Source organism: Myotis myotis, unplaced genomic scaffold, assembly GCF_014108235.1.
Source record: "Myotis myotis isolate mMyoMyo1 unplaced genomic scaffold, mMyoMyo1.p scaffold_m19_p_2, whole genome shotgun sequence".
In the NCBI taxonomy this organism is placed as follows: Eukaryota; Metazoa; Chordata; class Mammalia; order Chiroptera; family Vespertilionidae; genus Myotis; species Myotis myotis.
This window is the reverse complement of record NW_023416324.1, coordinates 118619778-118643474: the sequence shown is the minus strand read 5'-3', so window position 1 is coordinate 118643474 and position 23697 is coordinate 118619778. Positions and strand designations below refer to the sequence as shown.

General features: G+C 38.6%; 1 pseudogene; it reads left to right on the top strand.

Moving 5' to 3' along the window:
* Window positions 1-10634: 10634 nt before the first annotated feature.
* On the top strand, window positions 10635-12047 carry LOC118675654 (annotated as a pseudogene).
* The last annotated feature ends 11650 nt before the right edge of the window (window positions 12048-23697 follow it).

Here is a 23697-nt window from a genome sequence, read left to right as displayed (position 1 = left end):
TGCACAAATTTCATGCTTCAGGCCTCTAGTATATAATATTTATGTTGTCTTCCAGGCCTTGTTATTTTGCTATGATATATTTGCCAAGATATATCCTTGTTGCTATATTATCTGTAGTTCATTTCTTTTTTTTGCTGTTTTGTAATCAATTGTGTAAATGTATCCCAATTTACTGATTCATTTTCCTGTTGATGTAATTTTGAATTATTTCTAATTTTGGGGATATATGGCTTTCTTTTTCTCACTCTCTTTTTTTTATCCTTACAAACATTGCTTCTAAGTTCCTCAGGTAGATGTACAGACTGTTCATCAGATATATTTTTCTTTTTATGCTGGGCACACAGCTAGCCTACTTTTCCCAGATTGCTTTGACATGGGTATGTGACTGAGTTCTGGCCAATGGAATATGAGTCAAAGTATTTTGCATCTGGCATACAGTTTTTAAGAAGTGCATTTGCTTTTTCCATTCTCTCTTTTCCCTTCTGTCAATGAGTCACAGAAAATAAGAGGCTTTAGAAGATGGTGGAAGCTCAATATGGAAAGAACCCAAGTCCAGGTTGATTTCCAACATTTGGAGTTCCCTGGGTAAAATTCAAAATTCTGTCACATACATGGAGGACAAGGAGAGACAGAAGAAAAAAGCAGACCACTCCAAACTGGTAGGTGGTAGTTTTAATAATCAAGGGAACTTATATATGTTACTTGTCTTGGACAACCATAAGATGAGTAGATCTCTGCATCTACCCACCAGATCCTTAATCATTTATATAGAGGCCTTAACTGGGTTTAGTCACCTATTCAGTCCAGATGGTCACATAGACACATTACTTTCTCAAGACTGTATCCTTGAAACATTTCCTAGTATAGAAATGATGACCAAAACATACATTCCAAGGACAGGGGAAGGGGTGAGGGGCCTCTCTAATTGCCTGGGTCCAGCACATGGGTAAACCTGTGGTCATATCTTCTCTATGACCTTCTCTAGCAGTTCCTGAATGGTCATGTTGAAAAAGCCTCTTGAAGACAATTTCTATGTATTTGAATCAGAAATAAACTTCTATATTATTGAGCCCATTTATACATTTTGTAATGTACTTGTGATAACTGTTAGTATTCCTCTCAGCATTTCACTGAGTAGTATTTTTCCCATTGAGGGGGTATTTGAAAATATATGTCAGGGCTGGGACCAGTAAGATGAGGTGTGACCTGAGAGAACATTGAATTCTACACCTTAAGCACCTCACTCAAGAGGGATTTGCTATTGGCATCTTATAGATAAAAACCGGTTATCCTGCTAAACATCCTATAATGCAGTCCCCTACAGCAAATAACTCTCTTACCCAAAATATCAGTAGTGTCAAGGTTGAGAAAACCTGCACTAATTAATATAAACAAATAACAAATATAAATTTAATAAAATGGTAGTGATCATAATATAACTTAAAAATCTACTCTTCATATTAAATTTCTATAACTATTTTATTTTATCCAGTGGGTCAACAACAGCATGCTTACTTACTCAGTAAAGAATGTTTTTAATGTTGGGCTTTCTATTTTTCAAATTATTTAGATGCTCTTATAAGGTCTAAGATGAAAATACATTGAAAAGCATTACTATATTTTTAGAGGTGTTTTGAGATATATATGTATCACCAACCAGCATATCAGGTGCTAAAATATAAATACTAATCTTTGGTAGTCCATAAAATGTTTTGTTGTTAAAATATATTGCAAATTATTTGACTAGGAAAATTAAAATGGATAAGGCATGCCATAAAAGGCAAACACCAGCTATATAACATGCCCATATCCTTCCAGGTGCTTCCAACACGTCATTCCAACATGAAGTCCTCTGTCAGCTAAGCTTCAGGGTTGATGTCTGCCCAAAGAGCAATCTGACTTATTAATTTTCCTGGCTGGCCTACATGCTTGGCTCAAAATCAAGTTCTCTTCCTAATTTTGTGCATTAACTGCTCTCCTTGCTGTGTTGGACCCCATTAATATTTATTATCTCCAAGGAACTCAAAGAGAGGCAATATAGAAAAGTGTCCAGGGACAGAAACCCTAGGTTCTGGAGCAATTTTACCATTTTCTAAAATCAACACCTTGAACAAGATGAAACCCTCTTGTGCCTTGTTTTCCTGTCTACAACATGATGATAATAGAAAACCACAAGGAACAAAGAGAGGTAAAACTTAAAGCAATACCAGTAAGTGCTCAAAAAGAAAAAGTCAACTTTGTTATAAAGGTCTTTATTGCTGCCTTGCAATCATATTTGGGATTTTCCTGATTGCCATCAATATGACTGCTTGATTTTTATTTCATTGATTAGTTTGATATCTAGTGCCTCTGCTTTTACCTCATCTTCTTTATTACTATCTTCTCTGTTTTTGTTTGCTCTTGTGTTTTACATATTATTGATTCACTGATTTATTAAATGAATGTCTTTTGGGTGCTTACTGTGTTCTACTCTGGCAGTGAACAGCACAGACAAAAATCGCTGCTTGTATAGAACTTGAATTCTAGTGATTGCTTGACTCATATCTTGACTCAGGATATTGCTGGTGTCTTGATTTCTTCATAGTAGCTGATTTGATTTTCTGACCTGAACTCTAAAATTCTTTGGCAGTACTCAATACCTTGCAGCCCTGTCTGCTACAAACCGATGGGAACAGCTGACCTAGTCTTGACATTGGTTTAAGCTCTATAAGTTGTAAAAGTCACTAAAGAGAAATAAAAATGAAAGAAGTGCTGTGGAGCTATTTGCCTGATACATGAAACGGATTATTTCTACTTCTCACGAAAGTTGTGGCTATGAAGTGCTAGAAGTAGGAGACCACACGAAAAGCATAAGAAATATCAAGAGGAAAGTTTAGTTTGGGATTCTAAGCACTGTGACTTATCTTGATTAAAACAAGGCCTTCTTTTGCATGCTGTTGGACACAGGGTATTCAGAAACTTCTTGGCCGTTTTGAGATGTCCCCAAAATATTCCTAGGCTTCTGATATTATTTTTCTATGTTAATGTGGTCCAGGTTTCCAGCACAAATGTCTTTCTAGTTTATTTTTTATTATATTTTTGGTGACTATATCAAATGTAAAAATGGGCTGGAAAGGCTGCATGTCTGATAAAATGTACCAATTCTTACCTAAGTTATGTTATATTGAGCATCATTTCAAATAAGATAGAAATTCTTTGTTGTTGTACAGCTGCACAAGAGTTAATATTATTTCCTATCTCAGGTTTTATGTATTTTAATTTTGAAAAATAACCTTAGGTAAATTACACAAGTTTTAAAAATGAATAATCATGCATTTTCTACATTATGAATATAGGGCTTTTTAAGTTATCTTTGAAGCAAAGGGAAGATCTTTAATTTACTGCTGACTAATGCCATATGGCTTTTCAGTACACAAGGGAAGGATTAACGATGTGTAGGCACATGTAAATAGAGAAAATCAGTCACAGGTGCTAAAGGCACCATAATGATTGCCTTTCTATGCAATAATAATTCTGATGTTCTTCAGATAGAAAATGAGGTTCCTCTTGGGAACATAAAATCAAGTTTTGTAACAGTTAAAGGCTCTTTTTGTAAGGATATTTTCAAGTGAACCATCTAAATTTTGAGGAGGCAATAATAAGTCAGACAATACTGAGCAATAGTATTTTTTGTGTGTTTGCTTTTGATGTGAACATCATATTTTTGTCATATTTCTATAATTTTTAAATTTGCTCTTTTAGTTTAGATGTAAAAAGTACTTTCTAAGTGAATGATAGGGCTCAAAACTAGTAATAGTTAAAGTTATTACATCATCTGATGAGGATGCAATACTTTGTAATCTTGTGTATTTGAAGTTTATGTATGCCAAGAATTAGACTAACTTGCCTCACTAGTTCCAGCTAGTTCAATAAGGCATTTTAGTAATTCTCTATGCAGTGAAATAATGCACTACTGGAAGAGTTTAGTCTTGTTAGAGTGCTTCTCAGCCAAATGACTGCTTAATATATGACATGGGAATCACTTGCTCTGTCAATCACATAAATTGTTTTTAAATTATACTATAGGCCTGAAAAACTGTCTCACAAAGAACAGTAAAAGCACTCCCTAAGCATCAGAGGCCACTAGCTATGGATTATGCGATTTAGCTTTTAGTAAAAGCAGACACAAGAAGGTGGTACATCCAAAGTTGTTTTTTATCCCATACAGAAAACCATATGAATTTAATCTGGTGTTGGATAGTCATGTGAAATTTGAGCAACCTAGGTTACATCCAAGCCCATAAATCTATCTTTGAAATTAGAGTCACAATATTTTATTACATGGATGTGTGAAATTTTAGAACCTTGTCTGTCGATCTCACCATGAATTTGGCTCATTGTGCAAATTTTAAGAGCCCCATCCAGACTACCCTGGGTTGAATAGCCTTCTCCACCCAACTGAAAATGATGGGTGCAACATTGAAGAGTGCTTCAGGAATAATCTGTGTTTAATTAGTGCTTCTATCATTCCTGTAAAACACTCAAATTTTCAATGTTTTAACTAAAAATATATAAACATAATTTTTACAAGGTCTTTTTTCATTATTTTAGTAACTTGGCAAGAAAAGGTGATGGAAGGGTTCTTCAGGTTAATGAACCTTCTCTTCTTTAGTGCAAGACTGTCTGGGCATAGGCCATTGTTGATGAAGTATGAGAGACTGGCTTCATCCAGAAACAGCGGCTGGAGCCAATAAAGTGGTTTAAAATAAAAGGAAACTACTATGCCTACCTTTCATGGCCTTGGATTTGTCTCAAGAAAATCTGCATTAAAACATTAGCTTGTAAGTTAATCTGCATTCAAACAAAGCAAGTAAGATTAGCTTGCTTTGCTATACCGCATGTAAAAAACACGTTCTCCCTGTACAAAGGAAATTTAATTTATTTTCCAACTTTTATTTTCATTAGGCTTTATTACTACTGTGTCTGTTGGCATTTTACATGAACGTTAAGTAGCTATAGTACAAAGGTATGTGTGTGGTCATTCTAAATTAAAGGTAAATATTTGTTTCAAAAATATTAGTTTAATCTGTGCAATATAGTATTTATCTCTCATGTACAACAACTAGATGTAACATAGGTTTAGTTTCCTCCCAGCTTTGACTTTTAATTGGAATACTTCAATGTCTTATTTTCCACAAAAAATGAACTTTCTAAATTTAAAATATTAATTTGATTACATTGACTGTGCTGTTGATTTATATGTGATATGTTTCATCAGTGAAGCCATTTCAAAGCAATGGCAGTAAAGTGTTACCACATCCTATATAATAAAAGGCTAATATGCAAATTATCCCCTTGGGAGTTAAACCAACTGGGAGTTAACCACTCGCTATGAGGTGTGCTGACCACCAGGGGGGTGGTGCGAAATGAAGGAAGGCCCTGGCTGGCTGCCGGCAGCCAGGGAAGGAAGGCCCCAATCAGCCCTGATTGCTGGTCAGTCCTAAGGACCCTACCCGTCCACGGATTTTGTGCACCCAGCCTCTAGTTGTTTATATTAAAGAAAATCAGTTTTCAAAGTGGGGCTGTTTACCTTCCCCTGGCAAATAAAGTAATCCCTTCTTAGAATTAAAAGTGTTATTAAAGAATAGGAAATGTCCATGATAACATTATATAGCACTTTTCTATTAGAAGATAGATAGTCAATGTGTATGTAGTCAAGGTAAATTAAAGCGATCAGAACTAGCAGGTTTTACTAGATCAAACTATAACTGTAGAAAAACTGGAGGATGAATATTCAGTCAAATTGGTCATATATTAGAACTATGTCAATTTTAAGGTTTAATAATTACCTTCAATTTCTGTGTCCCTTGGTAATATTTGGGAAATAAGTCACTTTTTATTGAAATTACCTACTCATATTTTCCTTTATTTTGAATGTTAAAATTATTCTAAATTTATTAGGATAAAATAAAGACTTAAGTAAGTTACCTGAAGCAAAAGGGCAAGTTTTCAGCCATTACTTGATGCTTGCACTTTTGGGAGAAGGAGAGGGATGAGAAGGTGGTAGAGGAATAACTTACCTAGTTTCACTTTACATGACTGAAATTTGCTATGATAATTGACAACCTCCCCTTTGTTGTACCCAGATGGGACCTCAAATCAGTTAGCTTAAATCATCCCACATGGTGAAATTTATCCATTTATAATGCACTTATATCTGGGAAACCCACAGCTACATGGCATTAACAGGTCAAGAGAAAATCACATCTGAAATTCAAAATAAACACGAAAAAGACCAGTCAATCTTGGGTGTGTTAAGTGCATTTTCATTGATTGTGTTTTCTTCCTTCAACACCAATCCAAAGAACAAAAACTGGTCCTGTGGCTTTTACTCTTTCATTTTTCCAAATAAGAAAGGACGGATGGCATAGAGAATCCTAACATAAAATAGCTGTTTCTGCAAAAATGATCACCTTCCTCATAGCTTCATAATTTACTCCCAGTCCATAAGGTCCTCAGTTCCAGTGATTGGGATGATGGATGATTCCACTTCAGCTACAACTTGCAAAGATGCTGCAATGCATCACTCTGCAGGATATACAATAGAACAAACGGACCAGCAGGATGGAATGGCAAGCAGCGGTGCCAAGGGAATTCTCTTCAGGGGAAGAGCAGCTAGTCATTCCCTGGAATTATGTAAAATACAGCTTGTAAATATTGCTCTCATTGTGGACTCATGCATGTGCAACTTGACAGAAAAGGGCAACACTGGCATAGAAGAATGCAAAAATATTTTCCGCTTCAGTGCCCATAATTTCCACAGGGCCAGATTTTGCATTAAACTGGGCTATAGCTCCCTGCCCGTGAAATGTTGAAAATGCAAATATATATATTTGAGGACAGAGGGAAACTATTTATGGTTTTATCTTTGAGACTTTGTTTACTGTAAAAGTTTTTTCAATAATAAAGCAATGCTAAATTATTTGGTAATGTTTCTTAAATCACATTTCTAGTATCAGCCCATAAATCTTATAAGTGAACATTACATTTGAAGTGAAACATTAGGATATAAAGCAATACCCAGCAAATATTAGCTCTTCTTTCCATTCTGCCATTGGTTAACAAGAGGAGCCTTGAACTTCCAGAGGACACAGACACATATATTCATTTGCAGTCTTGCTCTGTGAAGTTTGCATAGGAGAGAAAAATTACGGCTAGCCATACTTTACACATCCTCACATCATCTAACAGAAATCTGCTCTGTACGGAATAAGATAAAATGCTGTATCCTCATGGGCCTCACAGCAACAAATAATAAGAATGATTATTGGCAATTCCTCTGAGTTGCTAGCAACTAGTAAGAACAACTCCATGACCAGCTCTTATGACCAATTAACATCCAATTTACCACGTTCTTTTGCATTTGAAAACTTCTGTTCCATAGCAGGCTCTGTTTTGAGATTTGTTTGCTTGTTTTTACCTTTTGTGCAGGAAGCCTACTCTTCTATTCCCATACTGAGAGAGACAGGGTCAAAAATAAAGTAAATGTCCTGCCACATTTAATTTATATAGCCGTAAAGCAGACTGTGTGTTGTGTGCGTGTGTGCATATGCCTGTGTGTGTGTGTGTGTGTGTGTGTGTGTGTGTGTGTGTGTGTGTGTGTTAGGGATGGGGGTTAATCTATAATCTTATTTAAAGTGATTGACCCTCTAAAAGCAGTGACCTTTATAAGCAAATGAAACTCAGATGTAGGGGTACCTATTGAAGTAGCCACATTTAATGTTTCTTTAATCTTTTGTGGGTTTGTTGTTTTTGTGTTTGTTTTGTTTTTGACTCAGAAACGGAAACATGAAATTAAAGGAGAATGTTCATCATAAAATGATATTTTATATATGCTTCATTTTCAGGGAAGAGATTTGAAACAACATCTGCTAGAAAACAGATAATTGAACTCTTTGCTTCAACTTCTTAGAACATAAGCTATACACAACATCAGTGTTTCCTATTGTGTTCTAAAAGCTATTATTTGTTTAAAAATGGTTCTATGGTCAACCAAGTTTTGGAAATACTAGGTAAAATAAGGGTAAGTAGACATTTTTATTATAAACCATCGCAGGGCCTTTCATTTACTTGCATGCATTGTAAATATCAAGAAAGGTGTATTGTATTCAGTTATTCCCAAGTGTATATGAATTTGAAAACTTTTGTTTTTACTTAAAACCTATTAATATCCTGAAGAACTGACATGATGCCAAGCATGCTTTGAAAAAAAATGATGCTTCAATGTTGCACAACTAAAAAATCTTTGATTCTATATTTATTCCATGTATTTTAATAATTATTGTTGATATTCTGATACAGTGCAATGCTACAACCTATACAAACTTCTCTCTGTTTACAGGTTCTACTTTCATTTCCTTCTGCTGCTCTATAGAGTTAGAACCTTGTCTATACTGTCTACTTATTTATCTGAAAAACTTCTAAATAAATTATAACCATCAGTGACTAAAATGACATATGTTAAAGGAACTAACAACTCCTTAATAACTACACCTGTGTGGAATAAGCTTTGTAATCTAGAACTCTGCATCATTTCCTGTCCAGTTTCTAAAAGATCACCCATTACACATTGTAAAAGTATATGCAGGTTTTAGCTTTGATTTAGCTGATAGTTATTAAAATCTACTTGCTTCTTTGCAGTTGACATTCAGAGACTCAAAGGCAGTGAAGGAAGGTGGCATATTATAGTGGAAATAGGACTAGATGGAGAATCAGGGACCAGAGTTTAATCACTAATAATAGTATAACCATAGACAATTTACTTCAGGGTCTCAGTTTCTCATTCTGAAAAAGGAATGGGAAATCAAATCTTAGTAAGTATTAAATTATGGTAGCTATTCCTTTCTTATACACTTTAGCCATTATAAATGGAAATCTTTATACACTATAATTGTATTTTTTTTTACTTTTACTTAAAAATATGTAAATAGAAATAGACTATGATATTCCAAGCCTGTTTAGTAAAACCTTATATCATTAAGGCAAAACTTCTGCCCTTTCTTGTAGTCAAATTATTATAGGTAAAGTATGTATTATTACAAATTAGGCAAGGAGATGAGAAACTTGTTTTTAGCATGAGTATTAATATATAGGCTTTTTTTCAGAAGGAGTCTTTGGTCTAATAGTTTCAGAATTGAGTTGCATATCTTTCAACACATCAATCTACCAACACAAAGCTTTCTTAGTGCCTTTCTGTTTCAAGAAGAATATGTACCTGCTTGTTGGAAATTTTAGCACAATTTTTCTTCTGTATGTAGAAGATATAATGACTTGACATTAAAAGAACTTAGCTTCAACAAAATTTACCCATTAAGGGTCATGGCAAAAAAAAAAAAAAAAAAAAAAAGCCTAAAAAGAAGATGTGTGAGATCGTGAGAACACAAATTAAGCCTTTTAAAATTCCTTTGGTTTAAAACCTACATTCAGCCCATTGTTCAGTAAAAGACATTCATTAAATTTTTTATTGAATTTATTGAGGTGACATTGGTTGATAAAACTATACAGGTTTTAAGTGTACAATTCCATAACATATCATCTGCACATTGCATCATGCACTCACCACCCAAAGACAAGTCTCTTTTCTCCACATTTATCCCCTCCGTTGCCTTGTCCACTTTCCCTTCCCTCCTTTCCCTCTGGCAATCACCATGCTGTTTTCTGCATCTGTTTTGTTTTTTCTTAATCCCAGCCTTCAAAACGCCTTCCCCAGCTCTGACAGCTATCAGTCTGTTTTATGTATCTATGAGTCTGTTTCTATTTTGGTTGTTAGCTTATTTTGTTCATTCAATTCCACATGTAAGTGAAATCATATGGTGTTTGTCTTTCTCTGACTAGCTTATTTCACTTAGCATAATAAACTGCAGGTCCAGTCTTGCTGTCACAAAAGGCAAGATTTCCTTCTTGTTTACAACTAGTAGAATTCCACTGTATAAATGTACCACATTTTTAATCCACTCATCTACTGATGGGCACTTGCACTGCTTTCATATCTTGGCTATCCTAATATATAAAAACCCAGGATCCATAATGACTGAATGGATGACTGGTCCATCCCCCGGCCCTCAGGCTCCATTGATCAGGGGATGACTAATGGGGAACCGGGGTCCCTCAGGCTCCAATGAATCCATGGCAGCAGTGACTGGTGAACAGGTAGAAGGCCGACTGCTTTGTCCCTCCCACAGCCCATAGGCTCCCATTGATCAGGGGATGGTTAACAGGGAACCGGAGTGAGTGGCCCAGGGACTGGCGAGCAATTGGAAGGCAGGCCTCTTTGTCCTTCCTCCTGGCCCTCAGACTCCAATCAGTCGGTGGTGGATGTGGGGCAGAACTGGGGACCGGCTTCCTTAGTAGTCCTGTAGATTCAATCTCCAGAGGACAGGCCAGATACCAATGGACCAGTCCTCTGGCATGATCACGACAGCGCTGCCGGCCTCCTGGAACTTGGTCTCAGGCACTGTGGCTGCTTCCCCTCCCTAGATGCTACACAAGGAAGAAAGGATACCGCCAGCAGCACCAGGGGCGACCAGCGGTGACTGACTGCTCTCCCTGTGCTTCCTCCAGGTCACTCAAGCTGACCCCCACCCACCCTGCTCCAGATGAAGTGTGATCACTGCACACGGGAGGAATGTAGTAAAAAAAAAAAAAAAAAAACAGAAACCTATGACCAAGGGAATGCCGCAGTCAACATCTAGAGTCCGGCTCAGGAGAACGGAGAGAAGGGAGAATTCCATAAGTTGGCTGATGTCAAGATATTTCTGAGTGACTGCCTGGCGTGTGACAGTTGTATGACCACAGAGGAAGGAATTCAAGTTTCTCAACAGAACACCAAGGACTTCTTCCGTGTTTTGAACCTTAATAAGAAATGTGATACCTCACAGCACAAAGTGCTGGCAGTGTCCATGTGTCCTTAGTCTCTGCCTTATTTGCTGCTAAATTCAGCCTGTGTCACTGATGCATCCAAAAGGCTCTGCAGCTTTCTCAAAAGCCTTGGGGCGCACTGTCTTTGACATGAAGATAGCTTCGGGCTTCAGCCTCCTGGAAAGTCAGAAGGAATTTGTGCGTCGGTACTGCCAGCACCGTGAGGAAGAGCCCCGGCTACCCATGCTGACCTCCTCCTGCCCCTGCTGGGACCGATATGCAGAGCATGTGCTGGGTCACCCCATCACCCCACCTCTGCACCGCCAAGTCTCCCCAGCAGATAATGGGCTCTCTGGTGAAGGATTACTTCACCTGATGGCAGAACCTGTCCCCAGACAAGATTTTTCATGTCATTGTGGCCCCGGGTAATGACAAGAAAATGTAGGCCCTTCGAGAAGATGTTCCCATAGCTTTGCATAGTTCCCAGCATGCTGACTGCATGTTAACCTCAGGTGAAACTGTCCAGATAATGGAGCAAAGTGACCTCGCCTCCAATGACGTCACCACCGTGGACACTCTGGTTGGAGACATGAAGGAGAAGGAGGTGAGGCTCCACAAGGGTGCCAGCTCCAACGGGTACCTGACGCACATCTTCAGGCACATGGCCAAGGAGCTGTTCAATGGGGACGTGAGAGGGCTCACCTACTGCACCCTGAGGAACAAAGATTTCCAGGAGGTCACTCTTGAAAGGGACAGAGAGGTTCTGCTATGCTTTGAGGCTGCTTATGGCTTTCGGAACATCCAGAAGTGGTCCTGAAGCTGTAGAGGGGCAAGTTCCCCTGCCACTTTGTGGAGGTCCTGGCCTGCACTGGGCATGTTTAAGTGGCAGGGGCCAGGCCCAGGCAGAGGATGGGTAGGCAGACAGGGCACTGCTGCATCAGATGGAAGGCATCTAAGCTGCCATCCCAGTGTGGGCCCCGGAGACCAGAGCCCATATGCAGGAGCTGTACCAGGAGTGGGGGGGCCGGGGGGGGGCGGGGAATCGCCCCGGGCCCAGGCAGCCCTGCACACCGCCTAGCAGGGCCCAGGGCAGCCTGCCAGGACATCAAGTGGTAAAGGTCCAACAGACGCCCAGCCTGCAGGCCGCCTGAAGAGGGGTGTTAGACACATGAAACAAAGGCTTAGCATCTCTGTCATCGCTTTGGTTTTCAGAATTCCCTTCTCTCCATCTGTTGGCTCCCTCCCTCTGAGGGGTGCTGTCATCATCACATGGGTGCAACTGGAATATTGTATCTCGAGAGGATTGCCCCAATGTACGTATCCTTTTATCCGATGATGAAAAAATCCCAAAGAACAAGAATGGAGACAGACAACTGTCCTTTAGGCTTAAAAAACTCTGGAACTGTCCTGCAAAGAACTGAGACTTGGTTCTGTCCACGTGCCTCAGAGAGACTGGATGAGAAAATGGCCCTGACTTTACCCACTTACGTTGCTCTATAAGGTGTCTTTGCCACAATGTGAATAAACTGCCATCTTTTGGAATAGGGGTTCATACGAAAGTCTGCATTCCCAACTTTTCTTGAAACAGATCTATGTTCTGCAGCTGTGGCCACTGATCTGAGACCAGGTCCTGTTGACCAGGTTCTGTTGCTGGAAATCGGGGGACACTGGAGTGGAGTCCCCCTCCATGGGTCCTTTTATATTCAGGGATTGAGCTGAATTCACTTTGGAGGAGGCCTGGCAAGGGTGACAAGTGACACAGATGGAAGAATGGAGAATGGAGAGGTGGACACCCTGCTCAGTCCTTCCCTGGGTGGGGTCAGGCAGATGAAGGCCAGCCAGCCCACCACACAATTGGGTGAGATAGTGTCCACTGTGTCCACCTCTCACCCTGTGGGCCCGGCCACTCCCCTCAACTTCGGGCAGCCCTCTGCATTCCAGGACAGTGCACTCTACCCTCACATGCTGCTCGCCCTTAGTGAGAAGGAAGAGAGCAGTTGGCCCACAGACAACTACACAGAAAGATAGGGTTCACAGTTGGTGAGCACAGTGGCAGTGGCAGGAGCCTCTCCTCCCTCCATGGCACCACTAAGGAGCAGTGAGCAGGTGGGCTATAAGGAGTGATAAGAGGGATTTCCAACTGTCGGCTTAGGCCAGTGGTTGGCAAACTGCAGCTCACAAGCCATATGCAGCTCTTTGGCCCCTTGAGTGTGGCCACGAAGTTTCAATTGTACTGTACATGCACGCTCACACGTGGTATTTTGTGGAAGAGCCACGCTCAAGGGGCTGCAGTTCGCTGACCACTGGCTTAGGCCCCTTCCCTCTGGCGGACATCCCCTGAGGGGTCCTGGACTGTGAGAGGGTATAGGACTGGCTGAGGGAACCCCCCTAATACATGAATTTCATGCACTGGGTCTCTAGTCTATAATAATAAAAGAGTAATATGCTAATTAGACAAGACATCCTTCTGGAAGCCCTTCCTTCTTGACAAAGCCACAGCTTCTGGGGGCCGCAGCAGAGGCAGCAGAGGTCCCTGGCAGCGGTGGTGGTGGATGGAGGCAGGGGCCAATGCCCTTGCATGAATTTTGTGCATCAGGCCTCTAGTTTTAAATAAAGCTGCAAGGACATAGGGTGCATATATTCTTTCAAATTAGTGTTTTGGTTTCTTTGGATATATTCCTAGAAGTGGAATCACTGGTTCAAAAGGCAATTCCATTTTTAAAAAATATTTTTTATTGTTTTTTTTTAGATAAAGAGGGAGAGGGATAGAGAGATAGAAACATGGATGAGAGAGAAACATCAATTGGCTACCTCCTGCACACCCCCTACTGGGGATCAAGCCTTCAACCTATGCTTGTGCCCTGACCAGGAATAGAACCAGCAACCTCTTGGTTCATAGGTCAATGATCTACCACTGATCCACACCAGCTGGGCTAAGCAATTCCATTTTTAATTTTTTGAGGAAAAAAATTAAAAATAGAGATAAATAGAAAAACATCCTCGGGTGAGGATTAAAAAAAAAAAAAAAAACCTACAATGAAAACTACAATGAGCTATTACCTCACACCTGCCAGAATGGCTATCATCAATAAATCACAAACAAGTATTGTCTAGAATGTGGAGAAAAAGGAACCTTCTGCCATTTTAAGTGGGAATGCTGATTGGTGCAGCCATTGTAGAAAAGCCTGCCAGGGAGAAGACTGTATCCATGGCACGTGCCCTTGGCTGAATCAAACCAGGACCTTTTGGTCCGTAGGCCAACACTCTATCCTCTGAGCCAAACCAGCTAGTGCTCTCATTGTAGTTTTAATTTGCATCTCTCTGATGATTAGGCATCTTGAACATCTTTTTATATGTCTATTGATCACCTGTTTGTCTTCTTTAAAAAGGTTTTTATTCAGGACCTTTGCCCATTTGTAATAGGATTATTTGGGCTTTTTTGGTGTTGAGTTGCATAAATTCTTTATAAATTTTGGAAATTAACCCCTCATCAGATGTATCATTGGTGAATATGTCCTCCCATTCAATGTGTTGTCTTTTCATTTTGTTGATAATTTCTTTTGCTGTACAAATTCTTTTTATTTTGATGCAGTCCCAGTTTTATAACTCATCGCTGTATATATTTTTTATTTTAAATGTTTTAAGTGTGTCAGTTTTACTCTTCAAACATACATGTGAAACTCTTAGTATTTGACATTCCATTTTAAGAAAAAATATGACCTTGAATGTTTTTGATGTTGTACTTCAAAATCTGTGATTAAAAAATACATTATGACAAAAAAAGGAAATATTTGCAATTTCCATGGCTCATGAGGGAAGGTTTAGATCAAATATAAATGTAAAAACAAACATATTTCCTCTTGAAATGAGTAGAAAATTATCTGATTTAATTTGCTGGAGAAAGACATGTTTTTTGGTTAGGGAATGGAGAAGAAATGTTTTACCTAATTTGTTGAGACACTGTACTGCGGATCTGCTCAGGTTCTTGTTTATCACTTTAGTTCTACATCATTGAGGCACCATTACCAGGATTAGAGGCTACAGTAAGCTTGCTGAAGATGATAGGTATTTTGTTATTGCTTTAGGGCACACAGATGGACTCCCCAGAGCCCTGAGACACAGAGCCTTGTTCTACCTGCCGGCACCAAAGCAGGTGTATGCCACTGATGGGGCAGCTCCAAATGGAGCATACCACAGGTGATGCTAATTAAGGAAGCTCAGGGATTCTGAAGGAGCACAGTTTATTGCTGATGGGGGAGTGCCAAAGGTTAGTGAAAAGCAGGATTGTCTGCTGGCCCTAGGAAGATAAGAACACAAAGGGCACAGCAATGGATTTGAATTCAGGCACTTATCAGTGTGCCTTTTAAACTGCATTATGCTGCATATAAAGGTGTGTTTTTGGCAGTAAATTTGGGTTCTTATTTGAATGTACTAATTTATTAATATTAATTTGTGTTACCATCTAAGTGGCTACTCCCTTTTTTCTTTTGGGCATGGGGAGCATCAAAAAAATTAGACCAACCTCAAATAAGCTATAATTAAAATAAAAATCTGATATATTAAGCCATTATAAATAAAGTTTTACTTAGTGTGACTTTACCCCCACATTAAGAAAAATTCTCTCAATAACATGTGAATTAAATAAAATTTTATATTTTTCTAATTCACTATTATTTAAATAATATTTATTTAGAGAATGAACACCACATTCCACAGAACAGTGTAATTGCATTTTTATTGGCATTATAATCAAATACCTAATTCTAATAAAAAACATAATTCATGGTAAGTTTATTATAGATCATTTAAAATTTTATGTTTCTTTATTGTTAGCATTATTGCATTCTGCATTAATCATATTAACCAGCAAGAAATATTGCCTAAAGAGAATTGACTGTTTTAAAAAAAGAAAGACATATTGTATGAACATTACAGACTTCAGAATATTTTTTACCACAGAGCAGTTAGTTGATGATAAGCTGTGTATAGTCATCTAAAGTGTAGGTAGTAGAATAATTGATCATTATGAAATTTAATTAGGGTAAAGCTTGTCTTGTCATTTATTGTTGTTCAACAAACTACCTTAACACTTAGTGGCTAAAAATTAGTACTGTTTTATTTGCTTAAGATTCTGTAGGCCAGGAATTTAGGCAGTGGATGTGCCAATGGCATTGATTCTGTTTCTAATTCCATATCCTGGGGTTACTCATTTGGCTGCATTCAGCAGGATTACCAGCTAGAGATTAGGTTCAGTTGGGGCAGTGGGCCCGCAGGCACTGGAATGTCCAAGATGAATTTATTCACCTGAATGGTGTCTTATTTTGAATGGCTGGAACAGCTGGGTGCTGCGTGGCCCTCTCTCTTTCTCTCCACGTTGTCTCTCAAGTAGGGTTGCTGAACTATTTTGCCTGACAGCTAAGGGCTCAAATAGAAAGGAATTGGAAGCTGCAGATAAGGCTTGGCCAAAAAATTTACACGGCATCATTTCCGCTGAATTCTCTTGGCCAACATCAATGTACCAGGGTAGATTCAAAGGGAGGGAAAATGGGTTCCAAAGCTTGATGTGGGAGTAAAATGAGAGATAGCAGAGTCATCTTTAGAAAACACAGTTTAAATCCGTTTAATATATTTTGGTTTGCTATCCAAAAAGACCATATATTTTATAGCACTAATATTTCTGAGAGAGAAGAGAAATATCTTGGAATAAATAATTTCTTTCTAAACATATAAATTTGAAATCATTTTGAAAATAATTAGGAAATCGTAGTCAGCATCCTGTTTCAACAAGAAGCACATGCTCACCATTAGGACATTAACCCTCAATGCACCTGGCCTCTCAAAGAGATCTCAACTGAAACACATCAGACAAACTATGTGTGAGAATTTTCAGCCACCACTTAAGAAGAGATTTTATTTAGAAACAAACAGCTGACCTTGTCTGGCCATATTGTAGCCTTCCTCCTGGCTCCTGAGAGTGGTCATGTCAGGGATTTTCCAGAGAAGGGATTTGCTATCATTGAAGTCATGGGGGCGTCCACTTCCTAGGTTACTTATTTAACCTATCAGTATGGAGATATTAGATCCTAATGTATTCATTGGGCCATATCTATGATGTCATTTATTTTGACACTCAATGTGTCCCCTATTTGTCCAGGGGGAGCCCTTGGAGTTGGATTTTGTGTTACTTTGATGTCCCTATCATTCTTTGATTATGTCATTGCTTTCTGGCATTATAGCATATTTCAGGTTCATCGTGTAATTTGCCTCCCTGCCCTGGTATCATTTCCACATTTCCATCATTCTCATTGGGTTATTATTGTTTCCTGGTGCTCTCAGTGGACAGAGCTAGTCAGCATGTGTATTAATATTATGACTTTTCTTTTCTTTCCCACCTAGCCTCTGCACGCCCACCAAGCCTATGTTACTCCATAATTGAATAGCAATTTGTTCTCTTAGAGCATTCACAGATGCAGTCACTTGTTCTTTCAGTAAAAGTGGTGAGTGGCCAATTTCACCTGCAATTAACCAATTATCTAATGGTTTCATTTGCTATGCTCAGCCCATGTGTTTGTAAACATTGTTTGTACTGTATCCAAACATCCAGAGGAAGTTCAGGGACAAATTAAAGAAGCACAGGCTTTTTCTACAATATAGACTGAAAAATTAGAGATGGAAAGAACACAATTGGATTTTTCTTGTTATTATGAAACACAGACTCCTCACATAGTAAAGTGCAGAATTTCAGAGAGGAATGTCAATGTCAGTGCTTACAAACTCACTGGATTGTGCACGGGCTCTCATTTCATAGACCATTTGTCGCAGTATTTCCACTAAGTCAGCAGAGTTTAAGAAATGAACAGCAATCCTCTTATTTTCATTTTATTTTCTATTTTTAAGGTAAATGTAGACATAAATAAATGGTGGAAGATGGTGGAGAGATACAGATAGATAGATAGATGATTGATAGATGATAGATATAGATAGATCGATGATAGATGATATATAGATGGATAGATAGGTAAATAGATAGGATTGAAAGGGATGGCTGCCAGTTTTTAAATATCGTTATTGATTTATTTTACCTACAAATAATATTACAGTACATCCTCGGGTTACCTCACAGATCTGTTCCTACGGCGCGACATAAGGCAATTTTCGCCATAAGTCGGAACCCACCTACATAAGCACCCGCGTCACTCACATGGAGCACATACACAGCAGTGATGAAGTGAAACAGTAAAAAAAAAATTAAAAGAAAGATAACAATTCCTGACCTTTACTTGTGGTAAATAAATAATAAAAAACATAAAGCACATATGTACATGCGTCGAAATGATGGAACTTTTTTTTATAAATACTGTAAATAGGAGATGGTGACGTAACCACGAAATGATGTATCTTGAGTCCAATGTAACCCGAGGACTGCCTGTATTTCATTTTCAGTGAGGATCTCACCTCAACTCTATAATTAAAACACCTTGCTTCAAATTTAAGATAGGAATAAAATAGTTGTTTGTCTTTGGCCCTCATCCTTAGCCCCTCTCAGTCACAAGATTTAGATTCTCCCGTTCCAGTAACTTGTGTAATAAAGTCACAGACTGACTGTCTACAAATGGCTGATTGTGAAACATAACTCTTGGAATTTGCTGCCTTATAGGTTAAGAGTCACCTTGTCCATTTACCATGTGATGGATCTTCATTCACCTGTGAAAAATTGGATTTGATCAACTGTTCTAGGCAAGCACGTGAGTCCATGGCTTGGGAAAGTCCATTCTCAAAAGGTAATTTTTTAAACATTACAACAATAGAGATAAAGTAAACACAAGTTACTCTTCAAAGTCTCCATATTTACCTTCATTTCAAAGAATTATAATACATTAAGATTTTGGTTGAAAGTATTTAAAGCCATTAAATAACTTTTGAAAAGCTTATTTGTATCTCATTTTTAACCACAAAGAATAGAAGAGTCTTCAGAATTTGCCTGACCTAGTTACCTCTTTTAAACAGAGAGTAGGAATTCTACTTTCAACTGCTCATACAATTGTACATATTGTATACAGACTCACTCTGTTTCTCTAATTCTGTTTGAAAAAGCTCCATCTTTCCATTTATTTAATATCTACAGAATGAAACATAGTTTCTAATCTCAGAAAGTCTCAAGTCTAACAAGAGAAACAGCCACATACTCAATAATTTAGCAAAGCATAGTGATTAATGATATTAAAACAATCAAATACACATACAAAGAAAATAAAGGAAAGGAAACCATTTCCATGGTGGTAATACGTTAAGATATCAGCATGTAAAGATGTTAGAAGGAAATTCCTTGAAGGATTGAAAGAGAAATAAATATGTAGTCATCCCTTAAGGGAGAAATAGGGAAATGCAAAAACTGTTAGGGTGCATTAAATAATCACTAACTCAATAATCATAAGCACCGTTATCACAGAATAAGGATGGGTACAAAATCTTGGATACTCTTTCCCTTGAATTTACCAGTAAGAGTTTCTCCTTTGACTAATAGAATATAGCAAACATTATTTTGTGCTCGTTTCTGGGCCTGGGCCTTAAGAGACTGGCAGCTTTGATTTCCCGTCTCTTGTAATATTTGCTCTTGGAACCCAGCTCCCGGGCTGTAAGGAAGCCCGGGTAACAATGTGAGGACACCCTAATGGAATCGAGGGTCAACAACTGCAGCTTGGCTTCAAGCTGATGGCCAGAGCCCACTTAAAGCTGCTTGAGTGAGCTGTCTTTGACGTGTACACTCCAACCCCAATCCACTGCACCAGCTGATGCCAATGGAGCAGAGATGAGCCAGCCCCACCAATTCCTATCTGCTCCTGAATACAGATTAACGAGCAAAATAAAGTATTGATTTGGTTGTAAACTCCTAAGTTTTGGGGTAACATTCTGCAAGATCAATAGATAATAGAACAACCGTCTACATACTAGAACTCTACCAAGCCCGCCTTACATAGGAGAGAAACTGACAAGTGTGTCCTTTGTTCATGGAGCTCACAGCCCTTTGCAGTGTGGCTGAAATTGGGCTTCAGGTATGGAAGAGACTAAGATGCGGTAGAACATTAGTTGAAAAAGGTAAGTTTGTTAGTGAATGAAGGGGGTCTTAAAATTTAGTATAAGAATATATGTTTTAAAATTTACTTGAAAATGTAAACTTCTGAAGGTTTATTTGTTTGTTTTTTAGCAGAGTCATGCTTTAGGACAGTGAAGGTAATGTTGGTAGTTGGGTTCAATTGGAAAGGCAACATTGAAAGTAGATTTACTATTTAGGAGACCCAAGAAGAACAGAAAAAGAGTAATGGAAGAGATAATGAGATGGAAGAGAAAAATTAGGTTTGAGTGATACTCTCACATCTCTACAAAGGCAGATTTTATATGTTTTGTTAATACATATATCCAATTTCACAGAATACTATCTAGTACCTAGAGGTGCTCAATATCTATTTGTGGGATAAATAAAATTTAAACATCTAAATAAATGTGACAGAAACCAAGATATCTTTTAGAAAAGTTATACTTTAATTTAGATAAATCCACTTTCCCCAAACCCCAAAAGAAATCTAAGCTAGAGAGCCTACTGAACTTCATGCCTTTCTCCCAAAGATAGATCCATGTATGTGTTCCAAAAAAAAAAAAAAAAACAAAAAAAAAAAACCAAAAGATTAAAAAATACATCACTGGACACTCTCTTTATCCAAAGCGAGTTTATTTAAAAGCATTACTTTGGGCCACTTGTACGGTATTCAATTTAACCTGCACTACATTTAATTTCTCACCCTCCTAGTCACTTATGTGTATTTTGTTTTTGTGTATTGCTTATCTGGTTTTAGTTTCCTTAATATATTCTAGAAAATGTATTTGTAGCAGGTTCTGCAAGAAAATATACAATTAATAAATGTGAAGATGAATCTTTTATTTACACTTTCCCAAAAGGTAAGTACAAAAAAAGTAGAGCAATAATCAAAATATGAGTGCACAGAGGCCAGATACCTGAAAATATAAAATATATTTTTATAAAATCTCATTCTTGAACTAAAATACTACTTTCTTCATCAAACTTACCTGACAACACATTTGATGCTGGACAAGTAAAGGATAACAATTTTGTATTTCCTAAATATACCTATGAGTATTGCTATATGATCTATATGCACTAGCCTTTAAAATGTCTATATAATTAAAATGACCAAAAAAAAGAAATTTGCTGAAAAAAATTGGAAAACAAACCAAATGTATTTGGTCATTATCATCTACTAGTGACCTGGTGCATGAAATTCATGCACATTAAAAGGGGATTAATTAGAGGGAATATTTTAATATTGCTATTTGCCCTTTCTCTATAATAGAAGTGTCAGAGATGAAAGAAAATTAGTAAGATGTATATGAAAATCTTCCTCCCGTCAGAGTCTGAGGCACACCACAGGACCCAGAGTCAAGTCCCTGCCCACCTGTGGCACCTCAAGATCACCCCAAGACTCAGACCCAGCCGGCCCCACCCCCATTGGGTGAGATCCAGACCCAGTAGGCCCCACCCTTGTCAAGCCCCACCAGGCAGGCGGTACAGCCCAGGTCCCCTGGCCTGGTGCTGAGCAAGGGGTGCAGCCTCAAGTCCTCCATCAAGCCCCACTGGGTGGGGGTCACAGACTCAGGTCCCCCAACCTGGAGCCGGGGTGGAGGGCATGGCCTGAGGTTCCTTGGCCTGGTTCCAGGGCCGGGGGCATGGCCTGAGGTCCCTGGCCTGGTGCCTGGGAGGGGGGGTGCTGCCTGAAGTCCCCTGTCAAGCCCCACCAGGCAGGGGGGCACAGCTTCAGGTCCCCTGCCCCAGCCCAGCGCCATGGAGCCTCAGGTACCTGCTGATTGCTCATTAAGGCTTGTTAAAGGAACTGGCCTCTACTATGGCTGCAGTCATCTTGTGTTACAGAAACCCCGCCTCTGCTGTGGGCATCGCCATCTTAGTGATGGTGTGATGGTCAATTTGCATATTCCCTCTTTATTAGATAGGATTACTTGGTGTAGGTAGTGAAAATGGAAGAAACCAACAAAAACTAAAAGGATAGGAAAATGGGGCATTTATTTCTTAACCTAATAATGGCCCACCAAATGCATGTGTGAAATTGCATGGAATGCTATTTAATATTTAGGAATTATTGACACTACCTATATTTTGTTTGTAGCACTACTTGATTTATTTTGCATCTATACACATAAATTCATCTAAGAAATAAAAACAAAATATGTTTTTTCCATTATTTGAAAAAACAAGTGGTAACTAAGTGCCCAAATAGAGCTTATTTTAAATTTTTAATTAAAGTGTAACTTTTTATTTTTAAAATAACTGTTTGACAAAGTTTAATGTTTTTATATTTTTAAAAGGTATGCTTATACATATATTTAATGTTTAGATGTTATGAGGGAAACTTCAGTGTGTATGGAAGCCATAGGCCCAAACTGTTCAGTTATTATCAATTTATTATGCATACAGAATTGAAATGATATTTCATATAATAATTCATCTAAATACCATTCCCTTGCAACACTGCTTTTCATAGATTGTAACAAGTATTGAAACAAAATAAAATAGCAGTAACATACACATTTTTTATTTCTACATTTTGCCATTTCTGGAAATGGTCATAAGATCATTTTTTGACAGATTAATCTCATCCATGATCTTAAATCGCTAAGAATAAAAGTGCTAGATTCTTTTGGTAAAGTTGCCAGAAGGACCAAGTTTAGATTTTTAGCCAATTCCTTAGAGTATTAACTGATTTTAAGTTTTAAAGCATATGTATTAGATCTTAAACCATTTTGCCCCAATTCTAGTCTGTTTCATCCTTCAATAGTGAGGATGAGAAAATCTAGATGCATATGGATATGATTGATTTGAAAACGACTTTTTTAAACATTTGGAAGTTTTTCAAAACTAAAACATATTTGCCAACTGATCTTTTCCCCCTACATTTTAAACCCATATGCAACTTAAAAAAAACTTAGTCCATATGCTAGTTCAGATTCATTTATGTTAAAATATTACAATTATGTTTACTAACTGTTTGACACACAAAGACCTTTTTAATTAAGCTTCTCTAAATGTATATCTTTCAAAACACACTCTGTTCTCTAGCTACCCTGACCACTCCTCACTGCTCTCCAAAAAGGGCAGATTTAATTCAAAGACTATAAATTAGTTGCTTTCTATCTATCAACAATGATCTATATATATAAAAGCCTAAGCAACAGAACAACTAAATGACCAAACAACTGGTTGACCGGTTGCTATGATGTGCACTGACCACCAGGGGCAGACACTCAACGCAGGAGCTGCCCCCTGGTGGTCAGTGCACTCCCACAGCGGGAGTGTCGCTATGCTGACTGATCAGTTCTGGCAGCCCACCAGCCCAGCAGCAACCACTCATTCCCTCAGTAGTCCTGCAGGTCCAATCTCCGGAGAAGGGGCCAGGCACCAACAGACCATCGCCGCCAGCATGATCCCGACAGTACCACCAGCCTCCTGGAAGTCAGCCTGGGGCACCATGGCCCCTTCCCCTACCTAGACACTCTGCAAGGAAGTGACAATATAAAAGCGGCCGCCAGGTGGCTCCCGACAACCAGCACAAATGTCAGTGGTATGGATCCAGATGCCAGGCCAGCAAGGGTATCCCACCTCCCACCTGGAGAGCCTACTGCATCCCAGCCATTCCCCCCTCCTTGGGACAGATGCCCGACACAGGGCTCACAGCTGGCGAGTACCTTGTGGCAGTGCAAGCCTCTTCTGATCAG